We start from the raw sequence: 6,427 nt of genomic DNA, 5'->3' as shown, positions 1-6,427 counted from the left end.
TTATTTCTTTATAAAGAAACCAGTCATTGAATTAGGGCCCATCCCATTTCAATATGACCCTGTTTCAAAATAACATCTGCAATAACCTATTTCCAAATAAGGTCACATTCGCAAGTATTGGGATTAGTATTTCATTTTGGAGACCCGATTCAACACACAATGACTATAAACAATCAGAATGTTAGTTTATTAATTTATAACAAGAACTATGTTATATAAAATAAAATTCTTACTTCAGCATAAACAGTACATACTTTCCACCCAAACGAACACCTGTATGGGAAAACAAAATGTAGTCACATGATAGCTGGGTATGTATTAGATCAGAAAAATAAAGTTCAATGATTAGAATATTTAACACCATCAAGCTAATATAAATGTGCACATGCATTTATTTTTATTGTAGGAAGGCTTACGAACTTAATTGGCAATTTCACTTGCCCAGACTTCCTACCTCAGGAATTGGACTTCCACTTAGGTGGAAAAGAGATTTATGCCTTAAAGATTCATCTGTAGCTCAGTTTCCATAGGCAACTAATTCTCCTTTCATTGACAGACTCTTTCTATAGCTATGTTAATAAATTCAGTCCCAACATAGTAAAATCCTCTGACTTTACCCCCCTTAGGTTAGTTTACAGTGCTTCAGAAGGCATTCTTTCTTCTCTTAGTTTTATATATTTATAAAGGGTTACATAAAACTAAGAGGGTTGTATTTTTGTAGCCATCTTTCTGATTATCCCCATGTACTGAGAATATGTGTGTGTGTGTGTGTATCGATACATTTTATTTATGTGTGTGTGTGTGTGTGTGTATATATATATATATATATATATACATGCAAGACTATATGTATATAGTCTTGTCCTATTTGGAGGCCCATTAAAGTATTTTTTCTTCCCATTCTTTTACTTCAACTATGATATACAATTAATTCTGTTATACACACACACATACATATACATATACACATACATATATATGTACGTGTGTGTATACATATGTTTTAATAATCAAAGTTACAATTTATTTTGAACATATTATTTGCCAGAATTTATATGGCATACTTTGAATTCACTAACCTATTTAATCTTTAATATCTAAATGGGATAATTATTATTATTTATTTTTCAAAGATGGGGTAACAAAGGCTTCTGTTACCCCTCAATGTTGCCCATTCTCCACAGACTGTATAATAGAAGTTAAAATTATTTTTGCCCAACATCAAATATCTTGCATCATACTGCATTCCTTTCAGCAACCTGCATTTTTCAGCAACCTGCAATTTCCCTATAACCTGGAAATTTTGAACCTCCATGCCTTCGTGTGTAATATTTTCTGCATGAAAAATGTGTCATTTCAACTTATCTAACTCTTGCTTACTATCTAAGGTAAGGTAGAAGTGCCAACTTTTTCAAGGTTTTAGATAAAAGGTGAAAATAATAGTCTCTTGGTCCACACTCACATAGCCCTTTGTTTATATTAAACACCATATTATATTATGCTATTAATAGTCAGCTGTTTATTCATCTCCTTCAGCAGACTCTAAAGGCCATTAGGGACTTGCTAATTCATTTACTAATTAACTAAAGAAATTTGAGGAGAATATCAAGAATAACCCTCTACTTGTTCCCAGCCACCATTCATCACTCAGTTTCTTAATTGTTCATTCACAGTGTACATATACAGTGATGTCAGAGATGTTACGCCATACCTCCATGAGAAACAACTTTTATTAACTGGAGCACTGTGCTTGTATACACTTCCTTTCACCTTTAATTTTACAGTCTCCTCTCATTTCTGAAGTTACTTATTTCAACGCATTTTTTCCCACCCATCTCAGTGAGGTTGTTTCATATGTTTTCAATAGTTATAATATTTTGTCACACTCTGCATTCCATCTTGCAATCCCTCTACTTCCTAAAGGATAGTTTTTTTTAAAGTTATGTAAATTAATGTTTCCTCCTCAAGCTGAAAAACTCTTACGGATTTTGAGAAATGCATAATGTTATGTCCACCATTACAATATCACATAAAATAGTTTCAGTACAGTAAAAAATTTGTTTTCATGTTTCACATATTTAACCCTACTTCCTCTCCCCTCACCTCTGGAAGCACTAATCTTTTATACTATACTGTTTTGCCTTTTTTACCATGTCATATATTTAGCAATATATAATACGAGGCATTTGCTGACTAATTTCTTTCACAGAGCAATAAATATTGAATATTCATGTATTTATTCCTGTAGATTTATATTTATTTCTTTTTTCTGGATGTACCAGTACATCAATTCACTTATTTAAGGTTTAAGGCCATGTAGGTTGCTGTCCATTTTTGATAATTATAAAAAAGAGCTCTGATAAACACTCACATTTTTATGTGATATAAATTGTCACATCATTGGGATAAATACCTAGAAGAATGATAGCTGAAGTGCGTGGTGAGACGATATTTAGATTTGTAAGAAACTGCCAATCTGTCTTCCAGTGTGCAGTACCATTTTTAAAATTCCCTTCAGCAAACAGCTACTATTGCTCTACATTTTCACCAGAATTTGTAATACTTCGGTTCATGGATTTAAGCCATTCTAACTAATGTGTGGTAGTATCACAATTGTTTTAATTTGTGTTTCTCTAAAGAAAAAAAAATACTGTTGAGCATATTTTTATATGCTAGTTGCCATGGGTATTTCGGGGGCAGGGGTGAGGTGTCTTTTCAGATTCTATGCACATTTGTAATTGGCTTGTTTGCTTTCTTATTATTCAGTTTTCAGAGTTATTTGTATGTTAAGATACCAATACTTTATTAGATATATGGTTTACAGATATTTTCTTCTAGTTTGCGGCTTTTCTTTTAACTCTCTGGAGTCTTTCACAGAGCAGAAAATTCCATTTTAAATTTAACAAACTCTAACATCATTTTTTCTTTTGTAGCTAGAACTTTTCATATTAATATTATATCTAAAAATCCATTATCAAACCTAATGTCACTCATTACATGTAAAGCATACTTTCTTTTTCAACTATTCTAGTGGTTCCCCCAGAGTATCCAATACACATTTGTTACTAATCTAAGATCACCTTCAAATAGCACTCCACCAGTTCACATATAGTGCAGGTACCTTAATAAGAAGTGACAGCGTGCTGGCAGCCCTTGCTCGCTCTCCGTGTCTCCTCGGCCTGGACGTCCACTCTGGCCGCGCTTGAGGGGCCTTTCGCCCCACCGCTGCACTGTGGGAGCCCGTCTGTGGGCTGGCCAAGGCCGGAGCCTGCTCCCTCTGCTTGCGGGGAGGTGTGGAGGGAGAGGCACAGGCGGGAACTGAGGCTGCGCGCGGCACACGCAGGGCGGCCCTGCACTCAGAGCGGTCAGGCTGGCGCCACAGGCCCTGGGCAGTGAGGGGCTTAGCACCCAGGGCCAGCCGATGCGGAGTATGCGCCGAGTTCCGCATCACTGCCGGCCCGCCCGCTCTAGGCTCGAATTCTTGCCAGGCCTCAGCCGCCTTGCTGTGGGGCAGGGCTCGGGACCTGCAGCCCGCCATACCCGAGCCTTTCCCGGCCCACGCCTTCCCCTGTGGGCTCCCAAGCGGCCGGCGGGAGTCTCCCTAACGGCACTGCCCCCTGCTTCGCGGCGCCTTGTCCCATCAACCACCCAAGGGCTGAGTAGTGCAGGCGCCTGGCGTGGGACTGGCGGGCAGCTCCCCCAGCGGCCCCAGCGCGGGATCCGCTGGGCAAGCCAGCTGGGCTCCCCAGTCAGGTGGGGTTTTGGAGAACTTTTGTGTCTAGCTGGAGGATTGTATATGCGCCAATCAGCACCCTGTCAAAACAGGCCAATCAGCTCTCTGCAAAATGGACCAATCAGCAGGATGTGGGTGAGGTCAGGTGAGGGAATAAAAGCAGGCTGCCACAACGGACAGTGATAATTGGCTTTCGTCCGTTTCCGTGGTGTGGAAGGTTTGTGTGTTTTCGCTGTTTGCAGTAAATCTTGCTGCACGCTCTTTGGGTCCACACTGCCTTTATGAGCTGTGACAACCACCGGGAAGGTCTGCAGCTTCACTCCTGAGGCCAGTGAGACCAGGAACCCACCGAGAGGAACGAGTAACTCCAGACGTGCTGCCTTAAGAGCTGTAACACTCACGGCGAAGGTCAGCAGCTTCACTCCTGAAGCTGGCGAGACCACAAACCCACCAGAAGGAAGAAACTGTGAACACGTCTGAACATCAGAAAGAACAAACTCCGGACACACCATCTTTAAGAACTGTAACACTCACCACTAGGGTCTGCAGCTTCATTCTTGAAGTCACTGAGACCAAGAACCCACCAATTCTGGACACGTTAATAGAATAGTCCCAGTTCATCCTTCATATCTTTTGTAACATAACCATCAGGCATTTCACTTACCCACATGCTGTAATTGCCCAAAACATTTACTAATATTACTTTAAACAAACATGTAGTTTAAATAGATTTACAATAAGAAAAAACTTTTTTTTCCTTTTTCAACATATTTGCTTTCTTATTATAAATACAGGTTTCTGATCTATATCACTCTTCTTCTCCATGAATAACCTCTTTTAACACATTTGCAGGAAAGTTTTCTGGCAATATATTCCGTTAGTGTTTTATTGTCTGGTAAATTGTGATTTCCCCTCTGCTTTTGAAGTATGATTTTGCTAGATGTAGAATTCTAAGTTGGTGCATTTATTCCTTCAACACTTTAAACATTTCCCGCAACTCTCTCCTTTCTTGCCTGGTTTCTTACTGGAAGTGGGCTGAAATCCTTGCTCTTTTTTCTCTACAAGGAATGTAGTTTTCATTCCAGATTCTGTCAAGATTTTCTGTCTATTTATTGATTTATTTTCTTTTATTCTACCTATAGGAAATGCTGTGTCTGGTGCTGTATTTTTGTTGTTTGTCATGAATTATATTCTCTGAGCTTCCTGGACCGGTCGTTTGTTTCATGTCATTATGCTTTAAAATTTCTTGACCATTACTCATTTAGATAGATTCTCCTCATTTCTGTCTTTCTCGTCTTTCTGCTATTCCAGTTTCCCATTTTGTACAACTTTAGAAACTGCCCAGCGGGTCTTTGATGTCCTTCACTTTTTATTTTTCTTGGCACTTTGTTTTAAAATGTATTTTTGACCTATCTTTAGTTTCACCAATTCTTTCCCCAAACATGTCTGGTCTACTAATGAAACCACTGAAAGCATTTTAAAAAAATCTATTGGCGTTATTTTAATTTCTAGCCTTTTCTTTTGGTTCATTGTTAGAATTTTCATCTCTCTGCTTATACTAGTCATCTTTTATTGAATATTTCCTATTTTCCACTAGTAGAAAAATTTATTGAATATTTTCTACATTTTCCACTAGTGTCCTTAACATCTTAATCACAGTTATGTAAAATTTCTTGATTGCTATTTCCAAAATATGCATCATTATCACTGAGTCTTGTTCTGATGATCATCCTGTCTCCTCAGATTGTTAATTTTTTTCTTGCCTTTTACCATGTTTTGTAATTTTGTTGCCATTGTTGAGAGCCAGACATGTGGTATCCATAATAGATATTGAGATAAATTGATGCTGAGATAAATTGATACTGAGATAAAGTTAATTGAGGATATATGTTAATCTGTCCTGGAGTTGAACTGCATTTAATATTTGTTATAGCTCAAGTTTCTGAAGGTTTCAAATTCCTCTAGTGTCCTTGTTTTTGTCTCCTCCCTTAACTTTGGGTTTCCTTAAGTACTCATCTTCAAACAGTGTCTGTTTCTTGTAGCTCTTTTGTCTGTCTCCTTATATTGGAGTCATGTTGGTTTAAATTTTATGGTATGAGCAGAGAAATATGTTCTATAGTGCTCGATTGAATATCTGCCTTTCAGTGGGCCTATGTCTTAGGTTATGACTTTTACGAGTGTTTTGCCAGTAGTTTATCTTTTGTCCCTATTACAGGACTGCCAGATTCATATGCCCACTGAGCAGCAATAGACCAATACACTGAGACATCATAATTTGCAGCAGAAAAAGAGTTTAATAATCACAATGCCATTGGGCAAAGAGATGAAAGAATCCTCAAGCTTCAAATCTGTCTGCTTGAGGGGTTCTGGGCCAGGGTTTTTAAGGGGATTGTGGCAGGTGAGGGTCTGGAGAATTGGGGTTGTCAATTGGTCAGGTCAAGGAAGATTAAATCATCACGATGTGAAAACTGCATTCTTCCATGAGTCGGCTCCTTGCTGGGACCTTCAGATCAACTGGCATCAACGATTTTATCAGTATGCGTAACATAAACGAGAAACTCAAACAGAAAGCATATCATCTCACGTGCCTTAGATCTTATCTATAGAAAAGAAAAGGAACACAGTCTTGTGACAAGGGCTACACTATCTTGGGGGAGTAAGCAGTAACTAGCTACAAGGAAGTAGGCCAAATTG

At 38.5% G+C, this 6,427-nt stretch overlaps 1 long non-coding RNA gene across 1 annotated transcript; it reads right to left on the bottom strand.

Moving 5' to 3' along the window:
- Positions 1-172: 172 nt before the first annotated feature.
- LOC129526162 (uncharacterized) lies at positions 173-3,333 on the bottom strand. The gene is made up of 2 exons (XR_008670773.2): positions 3,122-3,333; positions 173-273 (listed from the first exon to the last, which is right to left on the bottom strand). It is a non-coding gene; the product is annotated as an uncharacterized lncRNA (long non-coding RNA).
- Positions 3,334-6,427: the final 3,094 nt, after the last annotated feature.

The sequence above is a fragment of the Gorilla gorilla genome, chromosome 14 (assembly GCF_029281585.2).
Source record: "Gorilla gorilla gorilla isolate KB3781 chromosome 14, NHGRI_mGorGor1-v2.1_pri, whole genome shotgun sequence".
Classification (NCBI taxonomy): domain Eukaryota; kingdom Metazoa; phylum Chordata; class Mammalia; order Primates; family Hominidae; genus Gorilla; species Gorilla gorilla.
The sequence above is the reverse complement of the archived record's forward strand: the minus strand, read 5'-3'. Positions and strand labels throughout refer to the sequence as shown.